General features: G+C 38.8%; 1 protein-coding gene across 1 annotated transcript in view; it reads right to left on the bottom strand.

Moving 5' to 3' along the window:
- The window catches only part of LOC145479936 (uncharacterized), a 321399-nt gene that overhangs the window by 226197 nt on the left and 76570 nt on the right, over positions 1 to 18632 (bottom strand). The gene's annotated exons all lie outside the window — the stretch shown is intronic.

Below are 18632 nucleotides of genomic sequence, written 5' to 3'. Positions count from 1 at the left end.
TAAACTATTCTTGAAGTTAAAGACGGGATGTAGATTCACTCTTCGCCCCCCTCCCCCAACTCCATACAGCGGAAGAAGCTCAAAACGTCCGGTCTGAATGGGAGTAATGAGGTCAAGGGACGCTCATCATAGACGTTTTAAAACATTTATGTGTTTAGTAAATGGTTTGAGCCCAGGAGTATCAATAGATCGTATGCTGTGATCGCCCTGATGAGGATAATTCTGAACTGATGTTGGAGTCTGACGTTTCGAAAACCTGAGCGCGATTCATGCTCAGAGTCAAGTGAAAAGCGTTTGTCAATTGATGGTGTTGTGAGTTTTGTCCGTTGAAACCGTTTAGTCGGTTTAGCCGTGATGGTATTGGGTAACAGACTCGTGCCAACAGTCGTTGGTTGGTTCTAGTAACTTTCGATCCGTCCATTGTTAGTCATATTGAGTCGGTCAGTTTGAGTTCTGTTAACGTTCTTCGGCTTTTTGTTATGTCGTGAATAAGGCCTAGCAAGGTGTTAGCAGTTGTTGCTATCTGTTGAGAGGCATTTGTTTTAAGTTGGTGAACCAGCTCTCCAGTCCCGATTAATACTGTGGTCTGTCAGTTGATGATGTTCAGCAATACGATTGTTGAAATAATTTTGCGTTGCCCGTTTGTGTTCAGTCAATTGTGTTAAGACTTCTGCCAGTCGGAGCATTTGATCCTGTATGCTGCTTTTAGTCTGTTGCTTTATTTGACCCTGTCTTTAACGGTGGTCAGTAACTGTTTACCTACGTTGTCTATATAAATATGTTTGAACATTAAGAAAAACGCAAAACACGTAGGGTTTTGAAAATAGTATGCCTTTACACTTTTCCAATTAGTCTCTCGATTCTTAAATGTTCATTCACAACCCTTACTGAACCGTATAAGAATTGAGGAATGGGTGGAGCCCCATTCCTTTAAGTTTGCTGTAAAAAGCGGTGACCTTTATACAAACAGGCAAGCCATGCAAGTATCAAACCAAGTTGTAATGGTAGCCTGAAAGATCGTTAACAAAAAGTTGTTAACGATCTACTGAAAGTGTGGCATTCCCAGTGCGAAGCAAGGGTTTGAAGTCTGCTACAAAGGAATATCGCTACAAAAGACAGCCAAAACGCGGCAATTTTAAATGGATGGACTTCAAGACAGAGATTGTATCATAGACTTAAGAAAGAACGTTGCGTTGTACTTGCAGTGTTATCATGACATCAACAGCTCTCACCGTCACGCAATAAAGAAGGACTTTCGTAAGGACAAAACTGTAACATGTAGAACAACCTGACACCTCTATAGTGTTTCGCTGTATTTGTTTGGGTACTTATCAAAACTCTCTAAAAGGAAGAATGCTTATCATCCACGCGGCCTTCACTATCGCTAAAACATTCAAGGAGCACAAGGCAACCGAAGTTTCAATGGCCCAGGCTTGATTTGGTGTCCTAATCCTACCTTATAAGCTAGGCCAAAGATAAAAAAGTAGAGAATCGTAGGAGGCCTAAGGCAGACAGGTCCTCCAAATACCAGAGGGTAGGACTAGGAGTGACTCCGCCAGTGAAATAAGTATTTCAATCTCTCTTCATAGATATTTCAAAACAGTTCGACTGATATGGGCATCTCTTACCTCAGAGGTAACAAATTATTATTGTCAAGCCAGAAGATGCGAAAGATTCTTCTAAGACAACCGTTGTGGAAGACACTGATCTTGTTCGTAACACCTTTTTCGACAAAACTAATCTATAATTATTCAGTCCTAACGAGTTTGTAGCAACTAGAATTTCAGTGACATAATACCCGCCAATGTACTAATCAGATCTTCGGGAAAAAAATTCGTACGCGCGCCAGTTTCAATAAAACCCCAACAATTTTTATATCAGAAGAAAGCTTAATACATGTAGTTTACGATAAAAATACAAGTAAAGCGAGTTTTTCTTTTAGGAAGTGCCAGGAGCCGGTAAGGCGTGAAACGACCGAGGGTTCTTCTATCGAATTTATCGGCTATCGGATGCCGCCACATGAGCAAAATGGCTGCACAGTCTTATTCACAAGGCATCAATCAACAAAAGTGTGTCAGGCTTTCTCGATATTCTGATTCGTTGTCTAGATATTCGCTTCTAAAGTTGGAGTAGCTAAAAGTACGCAAGACGAGTTGCGTAAATGGACGCCACGGGAAAACTGTGTTAAATATCCAAATTTCCCGGCACACTTTTGTTTGTCATTTTCCCTAGAATGTTCTGGCGAAATTTCACGAAAATCCGTCAAATCTGCATACCCTATAAATTCGTTCAAAGTGGATGTATTCCTCCCAAAATCAAATGCGAGATTTTAGTTCGTAAAGGTTCGTAAACAACTCGCGCCACGCCAGGAAATTATCTCGCCGTATGAAACCGCAAACCAATGGAACAACAGGACCTCCTAGCGTCAATGACAATGAATCAGGATTTCCCGGGATAAGTATCGCATTGCAACACGTTTTCTATTTCGCTGTCACATTGAAGAGAAAGACACTAACGCGAACAAAGTAGCCAAAGGCAAAATAACAAACGCGCGATATAAACAATACCAAATAACATGAAATACGAGCTCCAAGATGAGCGTTTGCCGCGAAAATTTCCCTGGCGGTTTCTTCCATTTAAGCGATTATGACACCTTCCTGGTTTATTAACTTTATTTGAAAATATGTTTTTTCTATATAACTCGGCCGCTTTTTGAGATTTTTAATATTTTTCTTTTGTAATCTTAAGATAAAATGACTAACTTAAATTTTGTCAAATAAAAGAAACAACGATTCTTTTGTGTCTTTGAAGGTGGGAAGTAACCTCAAACATACATCGAGAAATTGTTGGCCTATTGTCATCAAAGTAAAATCACTTAAAGTTCTCTCGAAGTATAAATAAGGCCCTGGACCTGCTTACCAATCTATATCTATACACTGTATAATCAGGGCTTGAGATACATTACTATAAATACCGCAAGTTCATCCATCATATCACTGAAGATAGTGGAAACCCACTTTGAATCTTAGCCATTTGAGACACACTTCCAACCAGCTAAACAGCCAACCAGCTAACCAACCAACGAACCAACTAACCAAAGTAAACTGTTTTTGAGATGTCTCCAACATTCTACCTTAACTTCTTACATCTAACATCGTTGTGATAACTGATCAACTCTAATAATTAACTTAATGTTGCTAACGTTTGCATTGTAACAGGACAACAGGAGCAATCTTTTTTGTCAAGGGAAAAACAAAAATAGAAGTGAAAAATTATCTGTTGTAAAAAGGCTGCTCGCAAGTATTACAGTTTATTTATTTTTATATTTCTAATTTTTTACTTACAGCCACTGTAAGTTGACCAAATTGGAAAAGAGTTCATCAGGCAGCTCCTCAAGGAAGTTCACGTCCATAGATCTGAGTCAAACGTTAAAATACATGCAGATCAACATTTTCAGGTAGTTAATATTTCACAGTGTGAAATTTATTCTCTGTTAGATAATAATAATAATAATAATAATGATAATGATAATGAGAGTGATAGTCATAGTCATAGTCATAGTCATAGTCATAGTCATAGTCATAGTCATAGTCATAGTCATAGTCATAGTCATAGTCATAGTCATAGTCATAGTCATAGTCATAGTCATAGAGATAGTGATAGTGATAATGGTAATGATAGTAATATGAAGTTTATATGAAATAATTCATATATGAACTGCGGTTGTAGATGAAAGTGAAGAATGATCATCGCAGTAAGTTTTCCAATTTAAGCAACTGGAAAGAAGAAGCCTGAAAAAAAATCAGGGCTTCAACGGGATTCGAACCCATGACCTCCGCGCTACCGGTGCGATGCTCTACCAACTGGGCTACGAAGCCACACATTGGGAGCGAGGCCAATTAATTGAGTTTATATCTTCCCGTGAGGAGTGAAATGATGTGAAGTTTATATGAAATAATTCATATATGAACTGCGGTTGTAGACGAAAGCGAAGAATGATCATCGCAGTAAATTTTCCAATTTAAGCAACTGGAAAGAAGAAGCCTGAAAAAAATCAGGGCTTCAACTTCAAATTTACTGCGATGATCATTCTTCACTTTCATCTACAAGCGCAGTTCATATATGAATTATTTCATATAAACTTCACATCATTTCACTCCTCACGGGAAGATATGAACTCAATTATTTGGCCTCGCTCCCAATGTGTGGCTTCATAGCTCAGTTGGTAGAGCATCGCACCGGTGTCGCGGAGGTCACGGGTTCGAATCCCGTTGAAGCCCATATTTTTTCAGGCTTCTTCTTTCCAGTTGCTTAAATTGGAAAATTTACTGCAATGATCATTCTTAACGTTAATAATAATAATAATAATAATAATAATAATAATAATAATAATAAGAATAATAATAACATTGATGATAATATCTAACATTTATATAGCGCTAATTCCGTGTAGTTCATTAGCACTTCACAATTTAAATAAGTAAATAAAAGCAAAACGAATTAGATGACAAACTCTGCCTGATAACTTATCACAGTTAAAGTTGCATCATTCAAAGGTATTCCCGACATGATATATTTTTTGATGACGAAAGCAACTCGTAAAGAATAGGCTCACATAGTTCATGAAGAAGCCTGCCTCTTGACCGAATAAACTTGGGCAATAAAGGATTTATTGTATGGTTTTCGGGTAAATTTTTATTGCGAGACACAGCGGGTAGTCACGAGCGGACAAGATAACTCCAGCTTGCCCGCTCGGGTAGCCAATCGCACCGCGGGATTTAGTTCATCTTGCACCCTCGCTGGGCTAGACATTCATTAAAGTAATTTCACAAGCTTAAAATATGGTGTTCCGAGAATTCTTTATCACACAAAGTGGATCAAAGAATTAGCCTGCAAATTTAATTTAAATCTGAGTCAAAGCTCATTTCTGCAAAAACCAAAAGAGATCATAAATAACCAGATTCATTGTTAATTACCCTCATCACTCCTGATCATACATCCAACAAAAAATTTCGGACGATCTTATTTTCGAACATAAAAGTGGCCGAAAAAAAACAGCCGTCCGAATTTTTTTTCGCGTCCACAATTTTTAAGTAGTTCCAAAGCTCTTAGTTTCTTCTATGAAAAAAACTCTAGTTAAGACACTAGGGAGTTTAAGTAACCACGACGGCGACGACGAGGACAACGTCGATTAAAAATTATTTTATGTTATACCAACCAATGTCGCGGTACTCCAAGGTCATTTACTTTCTTTATCACTAAACTGAATCTGGAACACAACGATAAATTTGGACCCAAAGTTAAAAAAGAATTAGCCTTCGCGGTTCACGTTCTCGAGACAACGCAGAATCTGCTCATTATACGTTATTGTTTTGCAGAGGACGGCAAAGAAATGTAGCAGCCATTGCTCCGTTCATTAAACCTCTTGTTTACCCGTACCGGACCAGCTGTTTTTTTGAACTGATTTAAACGGTTTTGAAAGTATTTTGACGATTTAAACAGTATTTCGAAGTCACCATAGGGTATTTTTGTACTATTTTGTAAGATTTCAAAATTTTGTTTCATGTTTGTAATGTATTTCACGTATAGTTAGTTGGAATGATTTACCCTCTGTTTTTAATGTAGTTTTTGCTCAAAACAGGGTTGAAATATGGGATTTAAAATCTATGTCAAGACTATGGTAAGACACACTTCGTTCAAACAATTTTAAAATACTAGTTAAACATTGTTTTGAATGTTATTTTGGCAATGGTCGTAAATTTAAAAAAAAAGTATTTTACAAATTATCAGTGTAAAAATAATCTTTAAATAGGATATTTAAAGTGTAGTTAACAAATTAACTTTATAAAACAGGTTTTAAACAGGACATTTAGAATGTAGTTTAGATGTCAGGAGCGTAAAATATGTTTTAAATAGGATGTTTAAAACCTATTTGAGATAGCAATTTATATTAAGTTTTACAATACAACCAAAACAGTCTGTTTTAAACAAAGTTGAAATTTTCAATTAGGTGAGTATGCCATTTAAATAGTGGTTTTAAATAATAACAGCAATGTCTACCTTAAAAACAGATTTTGAATATTACACTATTTTTACACTATTTATAAATCTAGCCTAATGGAAATTTAATGCAATCAACATAATTTGCATCTCCTTTTTGAAAACTGCTTACAGTTTCTTTTTACTCAAGCTTTACAAGTACATACAAAACTTTTAAACACAATGAATCTCAATTGTGGTAGATTCAGTTAACATTGTATCTAGATAAGAGCAAGTAAGTTCTATATTTCATTTACATGTCCATTACTCACAGAGTACACAAGAATTAAGATCTTACAATCAAATCCCCAAAACATCACACCTACTGAATATTAAAATGAAAATTTCAAGTTACATGTAACTTGCTTGTAGTAACTAGCCAATTATTCATTGTGGTCAGTCATCATGTACATACTTCAAGATGAATGCTGGCATAAAGTGGCCCACTTACAAAGTGCACCAAAAGATCTCAAAACAAATTGTAACAAGAAATGACAACCGCTGACCATGAAAAATAACATTTGAAGGAAAATTTCTTGTAGAAATGGGCCAATTATTGATTGTGGTCACTCATCATGGTATACTGTACTTGCTTCAGGATTCAGGATCTTGCAGAAGTGCCGTCACTCACTAAGTTCACTAAAATCAATCAGAATCTCACAACCAAATTCCTAGAAATGACAACTACTGAATATGGAATTGAGAATATTAAGGAACATTGCTTGTAGAAATGCGTGCTCGCCATCGGCGCATGCCTGATTCGCTAAGAAATGACTATCAGTAACGCCGTGTTACATGACATTTCAGGCTATGTTACATTGGACTGTATGAGGTGTGTCACCCGCCAGTTCTGTTGAAGAAAACACTGATCTGCGTGATTATTTCTTTCGTGTTACATCGAAATGTATGAGGCATGTCACCCGCCAGTTCTGATGGACAAAACATTAATCTGCATGATTACTTATTTCGTGTAACTGTTACATCAAACTGTATGAGGCGTGTCACCCGCCAGTTCTCATGCACAAAACATTAATCTGCGTTCCGATACCGCTTCCGTGGTGGTTTTCTTGAGAGCCACCCTCTCTAATTATCAACTATGGTCAATTTTGGACGAGAAAAAAACAAATTTCTCAAACTTTGTTAGATGAATGGTCTAGATAAGTGATTCACAAAAATATAACTTTCAGTTCAATTCGATCGGTATTTTAGCGGCAGGGCGACTATTTTAAGCTCGGTAATGAAATGTGAAGGTGAATTGATCAACATGACACGAGCGTGGGACAAAGAAAAATTCTGAGTCCCCGACAGGAATCGAAAAAAAAAAACAAAAATTTTATTTATGAACTCAGTTAAATGACCTTGATTAATTCACCTTCACATTTCATTACCGAGCTTATAATTCACCATCTTTATTAACTTATCACTACTCACGATGACTTTGATAGCGTTGATCCTAGCAGTATGCAGGACATCTGTCATATATGAACTCAGTTAAATGACCTCGCTCTCCATGAGTTCTGGTAGCTCAGTGGATAGAGCGCCCGCCCGGTGTACGGGAGGTCATGGGCTCGATTCCTGTCGGGGACTCAGAATTTTTCTTTGCCCCACGTTCGTGTCATGTTAATTAATTCACTTTCATATTTCATTACCGAGCTTAAAATTCACCATCTTTATTAACTTATCTCAACCTGAAAAGCTGATTGCAATCTGCCGTCGTCCTGACGTTGGCGACGCCACATTAGGGACTTTAAGATACGCTACGTCGAGGTGCTACTACGGCTACTTTGGCCGTGAAGGACTAGGCTGACAACGGTGTTTTACCCGCCAAACTCAACTGATTAAGATTTTGCTGTACGGCAACAGTATGTGCAGTCTCTACGTGTCTTTACAAAAATGACTACTTTCAAGGAAAACAGAGATTATTCCTCTTTCATATCAAATAGGCTTGATTAATGACAATGAGTTCCTTCTCCTGTATCCGTCTTACATCTCCCAGAACTCAGATTTCCCTTTAAGAACTTGATAGAACCGCCTGTAATTCCAACTATAAAACAAAATATAAACTCTCATGTAAAAAAGCTCGATTTCAACACGGACAGGTTGTTCGTACAACGATTACGTGATAAGCCCGAAAATACAAAACTTTCGATTATAATAGCGGAGCTCCGGCGGCCCGAAGGGCCGCCAAGCGGAGCCCCATACTCATATAGGAAAGAAAAGGAAACCCACGAGTTGATTTTCTCATGGTTATCATGGCTAGCGGTATTGCTCGTGGGCGCGTACGCACGACGGCGACGACGACGGAGTCGCGCAACATGGCGGCCATACTCCAAATAATAGGTTGACTGAGACATGCAGCCTTGGTTTACCGTGCACTTCTTTGATATTGGACATCTATGTTATGATCAACTGACACCTGTCAAAACAAGGTATCCGCTGACCAGTATCACGTGACCATATCGCGGGCTCAAGTCTATAGCTCATCGAGGTCGCGGGCTCATGTCAGGTTAACTTGTTGAAAACAGGCCAGGATTGTTCGGAAGCCAGTTAACGTTAACCCAGGATTAACCGAATTATAACTTTTTCTTCTGTACAAATATTTTTTGCTGCTTTGTTTCGTGTATATGGTGATTATTAAAACTCAAAACAGAAGGCCAAACAATATACAGAAAACCTCACCGCAAAGTTACTAAACTCAAATCAAAATTAATTCTACCTTTTCCTGGGTTAGCTTAGTCGGGCTCTGAACAACCCGGCCCAGGAGCTACGCTTTTAGGCTGGCCTAAATCTATATATTAAGATACATTTTGAACAGTAATAAACGATTATAGCTCAGATTAGAACAAACGAAGCTTTCTTATCTACGGCTGTTCGGCCCGATACTAATATGACTGAATTGATCATCTCGCGGTAGGTGTTAAAGTCGTTCATATTTTCTGTACGAATGACAACGAAACAATGATCTTAGAACTGATTTTTATGATTGAGGACTTTATCTTCAAACTAGGCTGTTCAAACAGTGAAAAAAGCGTTCAAATGAGACGTAAACAGCAGGCTTATACTCACGTTGTGAAGAGTACGTGAAACCAGGCACTTTCCCGTAGTAGATAGCAAGGCTACGGCGGGAAAGCCATACTGGTAGGCGGAAGCGATCTTCACTATCTGCCGCCGTACTACAGCCTAGCCGTACCATATCTTAAAGTCCCTAATCCTTGTTTTGACGTAGTGCGGACAACCTGATAGTTCATCGCAAAGTTTTTCGTCCCTTTCTTTGATTTACCGTATGTTTTCTTAAGACACATAAAGAAGTACCTTTGGGTGTTTACTGTTAAAGCTTTTAGAGGAGAAATTCTGCGATGAACATCCCTGAAGCAGAAAAGCTGCTGTAACCTTTGCAATTGTTATTGACACATTAACAAAGCTTTTATTATTATTAAACATGCGCTAGCACAAGCCGCCAGTCGGCAAATCACAGAATAACACAAGCTCGAAGAAGTCCATTCGGTAAAATCTATTGCATTTATATCTTCTGTGCCCTAGTTATCGCTGATTCAATTTAATATGCTCGCCATTTGTTTATGCTGATATCTCTCTCTTATTATATAAGTTTATATTTACATTCCTATTTCTAAGATGATGAGAAGGTAAAATGACCTTTGGGTAAAATAATTTTCAGTGTCGCTATAAACAGTATAAACAGCGAAACTGGGACAACTTACTTTTTACTCCAAAGCAAAATAAATGCACCTTATTGTTTACATTTAACGTCCTTTAGACTTTTTTAGCTACCAGAAATCATTTTTAAAACTGAAACTAAAAAATTCCGGCCAAAACTTCCACTCCTCTTCATCTCCTCTTGATTGAAATGATTTGAACGAGAAAGTTATCACAAGCAGCTTGAAATGTCCGTTTTATTGTGATGATTCAACAGCTCTGTAATGTACTGGACCGAAGAACATAACAAATTGATGTGCCGTGAGAATCTTGCTGTAGATCCATTCGAAGTTGCCGTCGCAGTGTTGCTTAACATGCTCAGGCGAGTGGAACCCGACGCCGATCTCGCCCCAGCCTTTACGCAGATGTGCCGTCGCCGTCGCCATCTTCCGTCTTGGTGCTTAAGGTCTCTATTATTCCTCAGATTGCGTTACATTTGACAAGTGCACATTCCAATGGGTAGGAGTAGGGTGGGCAGGAAGTGAAATTGTAACCGGCTTTAAAGCCATTTTTCGCATTTTAGTGGACATTTTCTGGGGTGAGGGGGCGTGCATTGTATTAAAAAGAGAAAAAAACCGGTAGATAGTATCAGGCCCTTGATCAGGTGTACCAGTTCATCAATGAGGCCCTATTAGGGCTTGTCAGGATACTGGATATTTTGGTGAGAAATTGACCGGATACACGAACTTTAGGGGAAAAATTAATGGGGTGAAGCATGTTTAGATCAGATAAATTGGGACACTTGTGTCTTTCGCTGCCGGAAATGTCACCAAATTTTGCGAAAGGCGGCAACAGACTGGCAAAGAGTGCGCAGGAAGTAATGGTCATCGGCTTTATATTGAAACTCCTTATATTTTCTTAGCCGTTTCACTTTTGCATCAGAAAAGGAAATGCTCAGAAAATTACTGAAGGGCAGTTAACGACGGTGCCTCTTTTTGTGGGCACACGGTCTGTGCATCATGTAAGGCATGGTTTAAATGTTAGGCGCGTGCTTGGTTTGGAATAATCAACTACGCTAGCAGGCGCGCGACTTCCAGCTGAAAAACTAGATGTCATCGTACCCGCAAAAGAAATCATATCCAACTGCAGATGGCATATGCGCGCGCCAAACAAGTGCGAAGGACATCGATGTGCGACTTTCTAGGGACGTAACAGAAAAAAAAAATGTAACGGGCAACCGACAAAGTTTTCGAAAGGATGAAACAAATCATTTACTTTTGAAAATGTGTGATAACCGCTACATTTTATACTATGAAATGGAAATGGCAAGCCTATTCACCACGTGAATAGTTTTTAGCTGTGAGGAAAAACTATGTAGACTGTATTTTGGTTAAGCCAGAGGAGAGCTGTCCAGGGACGCTAAAAGCGCTGCTGGGACGATTTTGTTGTTAAAAACAGTGATACCAAAAGTTGTTTTTATGCTACCATGTATCATGTAGTTTAAAGATTTTTATCAATGTGTTTAGTTTTCTGCATGTAAAGGCGAACTCTAGGAAAATCTGTGAAGAAATATCTTTTTCTTTTTTTTTCTGAAAAATGCTAACATCAGCAGTTTTCTTCGAGATTCAAGGCTAATTAGCTCGGAAAAATTAATGGCTACACCCAGTTTTCTTTGTGGATTCCAATAGCCCCGGCTAAGATCTACTTTTTCTACGTTTTCCTAATCTGGCGGAAACACGTTTATATTTAGTAGACACCGTTCTTTACGAGCCTGAGATACCCCTCAGCCGCTAACGTGGTCCAGTTCTGTGATGGAGCACAGCTGCATGTCTGCACAAGACTAGTCAGTCAACTCTATGTAGGGCGCTTCACGCGATCTTGGAATGTTACAAACATCTAGGTCAAAGTACTCGTATATAAAGCGAAACATGTTGACGCTTAGCTTTTTGAAACCATTATAGCTGCGTTTAAGACACACAATTTGAATGAGTCACAAGCAATTGCATGAGTTAACTGACACTTGTCAAGAATATCTGCAGTTTGATTCTCAGCGGGCTGTTGTGTCTTTTTCGAGGACCTCCTCCTGTCTGTTTCTGAGCTTCGCAGTCATTCTGGAGAAGGATTGAACGTGGCGAGAAGTCAGGAAATAATCAAAGGTGATCCGCCTAATTCTGTCCTCATCTTTGGCGTGCTTCATCTTTTGTTCTACGGTAACTGCTTCCGGCGACTTTAGAAGGTAGCTTTTTTTGTTTTTCATCAAAACGAGTGGCCTTTTTTGTCACTTTCAGGGCCCAGCCTTTAGGTTTAATTTCTTCAGCAGGGACTGGGGATGGAAGTGTAGAATTTGCTAGGACTGGGTAAATACCACGATTGTCGCTATATCATATTTTGGCCTTGTCAAATAGGTTTTCTCTTTCAGGAACAAGTCAACATGAACCGTACTGTAAATGGTTCTTCAGTAATTATCTTAGCATTTCCTCGTCTGATGCAAAAGCGGAACGGTTTAGAAAATATAAGGAGTTTCAATAAAACGCCGCTTACCATTACTTCTTGCGCGCTGCTTGTCATGATCAGTCTGTTGCCTCTCGCAGCATTTGATAGCATTTCGGGCACAAGACACAAGTATAATGCTGAACAAAAAAACAAGTAAGAGGCTTTTTATTGGAATTCTATTCCCATTTTATTTGTAGTAAATTAAAACTCTCCGGAAAAACTAATGCCTGTCAATGAGCTTAGGAGAGTTGTTTACATATATAGTGTGGGATGTTGTGCCTCGATCTCTTTGCAAAGACACAAAGGGTGTCATGTAAGAAATTTGTGTTAAACGGTACAGAATTCGGAACACTTTTAATTCTCTGTTTATTTCTCTAGCCCCGTCTTTATCGATCTATTCAGGGTACTACGGAAACGAGTGTGGGTTTAGAAATAACTAGCATGTGGGTGCGTTACTTAACCTCTAGAATGAACTGATAAAGCTGAACATGAGATTACATAAGGATTATAACCTTTTGACCTGATGCTATCTATCGTTTTTTTTTCCTTTCTCTTTTTTTTAATACAATGCATCTCTTTCGCCCCCCCCCCCCCGGCTCTCCACAATACAAAAAAAAAAAAAAAAAAAACCCTAGGAAATGCCTCAAATTTCCAAGCAGAAACTCATATTCAAATCATTCCGGGAAAGCCAGTTACCAGTTCCGCCACTGAAATGTCCATTAAAATGCGAAAAATGGTTAAAGCCGGTTACATTTTCACTTCCTGCCCACCCTACCCCTACCATTGGAATGTGCACTTGTCAAATGTAACGCAATCTGTGGAATAATGGCGAGTGCACAACAAATTTAAACAGAACTGAGCTTAAACGAGTTCTTGATGACAATCCTCGATTAAGAGGAAGATTTTAAAGGCTGCTAAAAGATTTTTGGGTCAGTTAGGATCTCAGCAAATTGTTAAACTTCTTGTAAACAGCGGCTTATGAGACGGAAGACAAACAATATTGATAGGTAGTATGACGCGGGCTTCGGACAGTTGAAATCTGCTTTACCGTTGTGATAGCCTGCGAACGCAGACTTATTTCCGGCTGTCGCTTGTCTCCGCCCAAAATAACGTCTGCGAACCCTAGCCAAGCAACGATTTCTGTGACGTAGGGATTTTAAGCCAATCACAGTTTAGCGCAAGTAGCCCAAGAACTACTGTGCGAGGTATAGATCGTTTTCACGTGACGTCATCACTTTCTAAAATCCAAAACGAAAGAGCCACCAACGTTTTTGTCCTCATCAGGCACAAGAGGCGGTATATTTATATCTGTTTACAATTTTACAGCTCAATAGCGTGCTTCGTTTGGAATCCAGAGCATTTTGAATTTCAGGGTTATGGAGGTGCGTGACACAAGGCTATGATCGAGTTTGTCGAAAAATATATACTTATTCCATGATTTTAAGCCTTTTTAGAAGTTAAAGCTTTAGGAAAAGTGCTTATGTAAATGCTTGTTTGATCAGTACTGATAATCAGTCGCCTAGATAGCCAAAGTAAGTTCCAGATGTTTACACTATTTTCCGGCTGCCATATTGGTGTACCACGGAGGTACACCAACATGGCGTTTTCATACTGGGCTCTGTAAATATCGGCGAAACATTTCGACGAATATCTTAAGGCCTAAAACTTGGAGAAGTGGCTTGTTTAGTTATCTTCTATAACATCATGATTTCATAGCTTTCTCCACCGGATGGTTTTCGATTTATTTTTTTATTGCGTGACAGTGAAAACGATCTATTCGCTGCGAGGAGCACTCGAGTTTTATTCTATCATGGAATCTGATTGGCCAAGGAGAAACAAAAGTCATTATGTCACAGAAATCGTTTCCTGGCTCGGGTTCGCAGAAGTTATTTTCGGCGGAGACAAGCGACAGCCGGAAATACGTCTGCGTTCGGAGGCTACCGTTGTGATATCTCAGAGTGATTTCGCACACTAATCATCGAAAATGCGGCTGAAACCTACTGATAGTATAACATGATAGTATCGTGGAACACCCAGTTGTCGACATGTCGCGAGGTAAATGGAATATATCATGATTTTCTTTGTACATCGTTATTTTCACGTCGTTATGCTAATTAGGGCGGCGGTCTTTGTTGACAAAAGCCCAGCTTAAACTTCTTCTTCTAACATTTTTCGGTTTCAACTGCTCCAAAGTTTTATTGCATATTTTTACAGGTGAGACATTGTTCCTTAAGTGGAGGGTAGTTTTGGGATCTTTGGGATGATGTACTTTTGGCGATATTTTCCTTCAAACTTCGCCTTTTCTATGGCGCTTCATGAGTAGTTCGAAAGGGAAGAAATTTAAAATTCTGTAAAAAAATCAGATGTTGGTCAAATTGCCAAAACAGCCTCTCAACGTAACAAGAAACGTTTGCTTCTTTCGAATAAAGGATTTTTACCCGGATTTATAACGTTTTCTTTGTGTGGCAAATTGTTCAAAATGGCCGCTGAAAGCCCTCTCAGAGGGGCAAAACCAAGATAGTCGCCTTAGCGCTAAAATACCGATCGAATTGAACTGAAAGTTATATTTTTGTCAATCGCTTATCTAGACCATACATCTGAGAAAGTTTGAGAAATTTGTTTTGTCTCATCTAAATGACCAACTGCTTGAGATACGTAATGGCGTGATAGGGTTCGTATTCATTTCTAAAACCGTGAGGGTGCAGTAAAATCGGGATATTTGTAAGTAAGATACCGTGTATGGAAACCTAAATTCATCGAATTTTGCTTTATTCCGAAAAAAACTTGCGAAACTTCGCAGCAGCCGTGATGTTGCCAACTATCTAATAAAAATAAAACGATCCTAAAGGGCGTAGTAGCATGGGAAATCACAATCCTCAAACACATCTGCTTCATCTTCTGGCAGTGTTCATCATACAGTTAGCCAATCAGATTCTATCTCGGTTTGCCAAATTTTAGCCCATCTTAAGGTGTAAGAACTGTATCAGACCCAGCCGAGCTTTTTTCCCGTAGCCTAGCTTTGGATCAAAATAGACAAAGTGAAAATTTCCATCGCAAATGTTCTGTATTGTAAAATCCCGACCGAGAAAGAACCATAAATGTGTTAAAAGAACTGGATTTTCGTATATATCGCAAGAAGCAATTTTTTAAAATTATTTTTCCAAACAAAGTTAAATTAATATATCAAATCGAATCGCACTTTCCAAGTAAGCCTATTAAACGTTATAAGAACAAATTAAAAAATAAGGATATTTTAAGGTGGCTTGCAGTTTTGATGGATTATAACAACCCAACTTCAAACTCTTTTCAAAATTGTTCCAAGATGTTTTTCCTTTCTCTATTTAGTGTGTGCTTAAGTCTGTTACCATTCTATGTGAAACTTCAACAATTAAACGTTAACAAATCGCCAAAATGAACGACCGAGTACCTAAGCGGAGAGTTTGAAACTATTGCTACGTATACCGAAGTGATTTAACGCCTTTCAAGCGCTGAAGTGGTTTTAGTTTCTCCTTAGGGTTTCTTACGCCATTTTTGCACGTGCGATTAACACTGACGTCTCGCAGGCGATCGTAGTGCGCGCTACCGAGACCCAGGAAAACTGTAGTAAGCCACCTTAACGCAGGAGTTACGCTTAGATATATACTATTCAAGCTGCTTCGTTGAGTATCCTCTTTATCCATTTGCATGTTGTTTGCCTCATCTTCGAAGTTCTATTTACGACGATTCTTGATTTTTTTCAACATGTGGTGTTTGTCTCAGCATCATAGTTTGTTTGTATGTCAGTGATGTTGCTCATTTGTTATCTCGTGAGAACGAGCACGAACTTTACTCATTTAGCAGGCTTTCAAGCAATATAATTCGTAGACCGACCCGCTCCGAAAACGATCGACATATTTCTTAACAAAACACGGCATTATCATCCCCAGTTTCTCTCCCTACGCTAGGACCGCCTGGGACCATGAGCCCCCTTTTGGCGACCAAGACAAAACAGCTTGTATTTTATGACTCGCGCTTTTCTTCGAAAGCCCGACTAATTACTTTCTTGAGATTTTTTAGCAAATTGCTGTTCGGTGCTGTTGAACGTTTGCATTCAACGGCATTGCGAGCAACCCTATTGTGTGAATAATTTATCTCCATCCTTGTCTGTTATGGCCGGGTAGGATTGATACTGAGTTCAACTTACAGCGCCTCCAGCTTAGTGTTGTTTGAGAAAACTCCGGGAGGCAGGTCCTTTAACTGATTCTCTGATAGACCCCTAATAAGAAAAACATGACAGTAAGTAGTTTGAACCGAGGGCTATCAGTAATTATCTAAGGTAATTGACCAGGCTAGGGTAGTTCGTTGGTTAATTATTAATCAAAAGTAAGGGTACACATCATCTCCAGAGACTTGCAAAAAGCGTTTGTCATTTTATGTTGTTATTATGGTGGTATGAGGTACAACAGCTTGCAGAGTTTGTTAACAATCCGTCTATTATTAATCAAATGAGGTTGCTCTCTTTTCGATCTCTCTGTCAGTTTACGTAAGTCAAGTATAAGTCGTTTGCAATGTTCCAGAAGTTACTGACATCTGTTCAAATACGTTTGCTCTAAACTGAAGTAGCAGCTTTCCAGATTCAGTAGCTGAATACATTTTAATATAATAATATAAAAACTCCTGAATATGGTTTGTACCGATGTTGAGATTGAGCCTGTCCTGCAAGACATCTCGGGTGAACAGCTGGGAAGAGGTTCTAATCGAGCTCCAGATGCGAGATTAGATATTCATGCGCGCGGGTTCTGGGAGAACCAACGATCAGCATTCTTTGACGTGAGGGTTTGTCACCCTAATGCTGATTCGTATAGGGACCTAGAGCTCCAACAGATATACCGCAATCATGAGAACGAGAAGAAGCGTCTTTACGCGAGGAGGGTTTTGGATATCGAACAAGGAACTTTTACACCCCTTATTTTCACGTCAACAGGCGGCATGGGAAACGAGTGCCTACAATACCATTCCAGACTGGCGCAGCTGATCTCCATCAAGAAAGGAGAACATTATGCTAAAACAATCTCCTGGATAAGAGCAAGGACATCCTTCGCTTTACTAAGATCCGCACTAATCTGCCTAAGAGGTTCAAGAGCTAGAAGGAAAGCCTTTTGTGACTTTAAGAACATTGATATTGACGTTGAAACCCAGGAGGGAACCATTATGTAAACACTGTTGAAATAGGTTTTTAATAGTTTATTTCTTTTATTTACTTTTACCTTGTAATATACCGATATTGACGTTGAAACCCAGGAGGGAGCCATTATGTAAATACTGTTGAAATAGGTTTTAATAGTTTATTTCTTTTACTTACTTTTACCTTGTATATACCTTATTTATAAAAAAAAAAAAAGTAATAGTAGTAGTAGTAGTAGTAGTAGTATTAGCATTAGTTGTAGTAACCATGATATCGTGACATATATGATATGACGATGATGATAATAAATTATTATTATTATTATTATTTTGATATTATTGTTACTATTATAATTACCGAAAACTTAAGGAACAACAGAATTTCTGAATTTTTTACCAGATACATGTAAGATTCAAGTTTGTATGGAAAAGTGCTCAATAAAGTTTGCTATTTTATATTATAATAAAGTTTCCATATAACACGCGCTCTGATTGGCTGAAAGAGCGTGCTTTATCAGAGAACAGAGCACGGGCTGATGACGGTAAGTTGGCTTTCAAGTTTTTGCTTTGGAATTTTGACAAATTTGACCCAAATTAAACATCCCCTGTGATTCAGACAAACGCAATGGAAACGAGCTATTTGTCTGTAGTAAATATGGCTCACAGAGACCATTGGTAGCAACAGTAGTGTTAAAACTGTACTAAAATAACAAGTTTTGCTAGATTCCCGCCGAAAAAACACGTAGCGAAATAAACAAATTCTCAACCTAAACAGTGCTTCGATAAAAGACATTATATTTGTTACGAAGGCAGAAATTATACTAAGAAGTAAAACAACGACAGAAAACAACAACTGAACTGTCTCTGTTGACGATGAAAAGCTTTATTTTTGTAAAAATGCTCAATTGCTCAAACAACACTTACATGTAGTGTAGTAACGCTCGTTCTCCGGTCATCTCAGCGAAGTGAACCGACGAGTGATCAGTGCAAAGCTTGCTCTGATATTCTCTTCTGTGCTCGGAGTAGAACCAGTGGGAGCCGTTTAGTCTTTCTAACTTTTACGCTAGCTCGGGCAATCTTGCTGCATGCGGTTACAAGCCGTAAATAACTGTAGCTCCGTTCAAATTCAACTCGGCATTTTGCATTTTCATCCGCAAGCTTTGAGCTCCGCGTTTCGTAATTTCCACTGGAAAAGTGCACGTTTTCATGGGCCACAATACGGCCGGATTCCTCTGGACTATAAACCTTCACCTGCCTTTAAATCCGTATTTAAAATTTAACTT

The sequence above is a fragment of the Orbicella franksi genome, chromosome 2, assembly GCF_964199315.1.
Source record: "Orbicella franksi chromosome 2, jaOrbFran1.1, whole genome shotgun sequence".
In the NCBI taxonomy this organism is placed as follows: Eukaryota; Metazoa; Cnidaria; class Anthozoa; order Scleractinia; family Merulinidae; genus Orbicella; species Orbicella franksi.
Note: the sequence above shows the minus strand (reverse complement) of the source record. Positions and strands in the feature narration are given on the sequence as shown.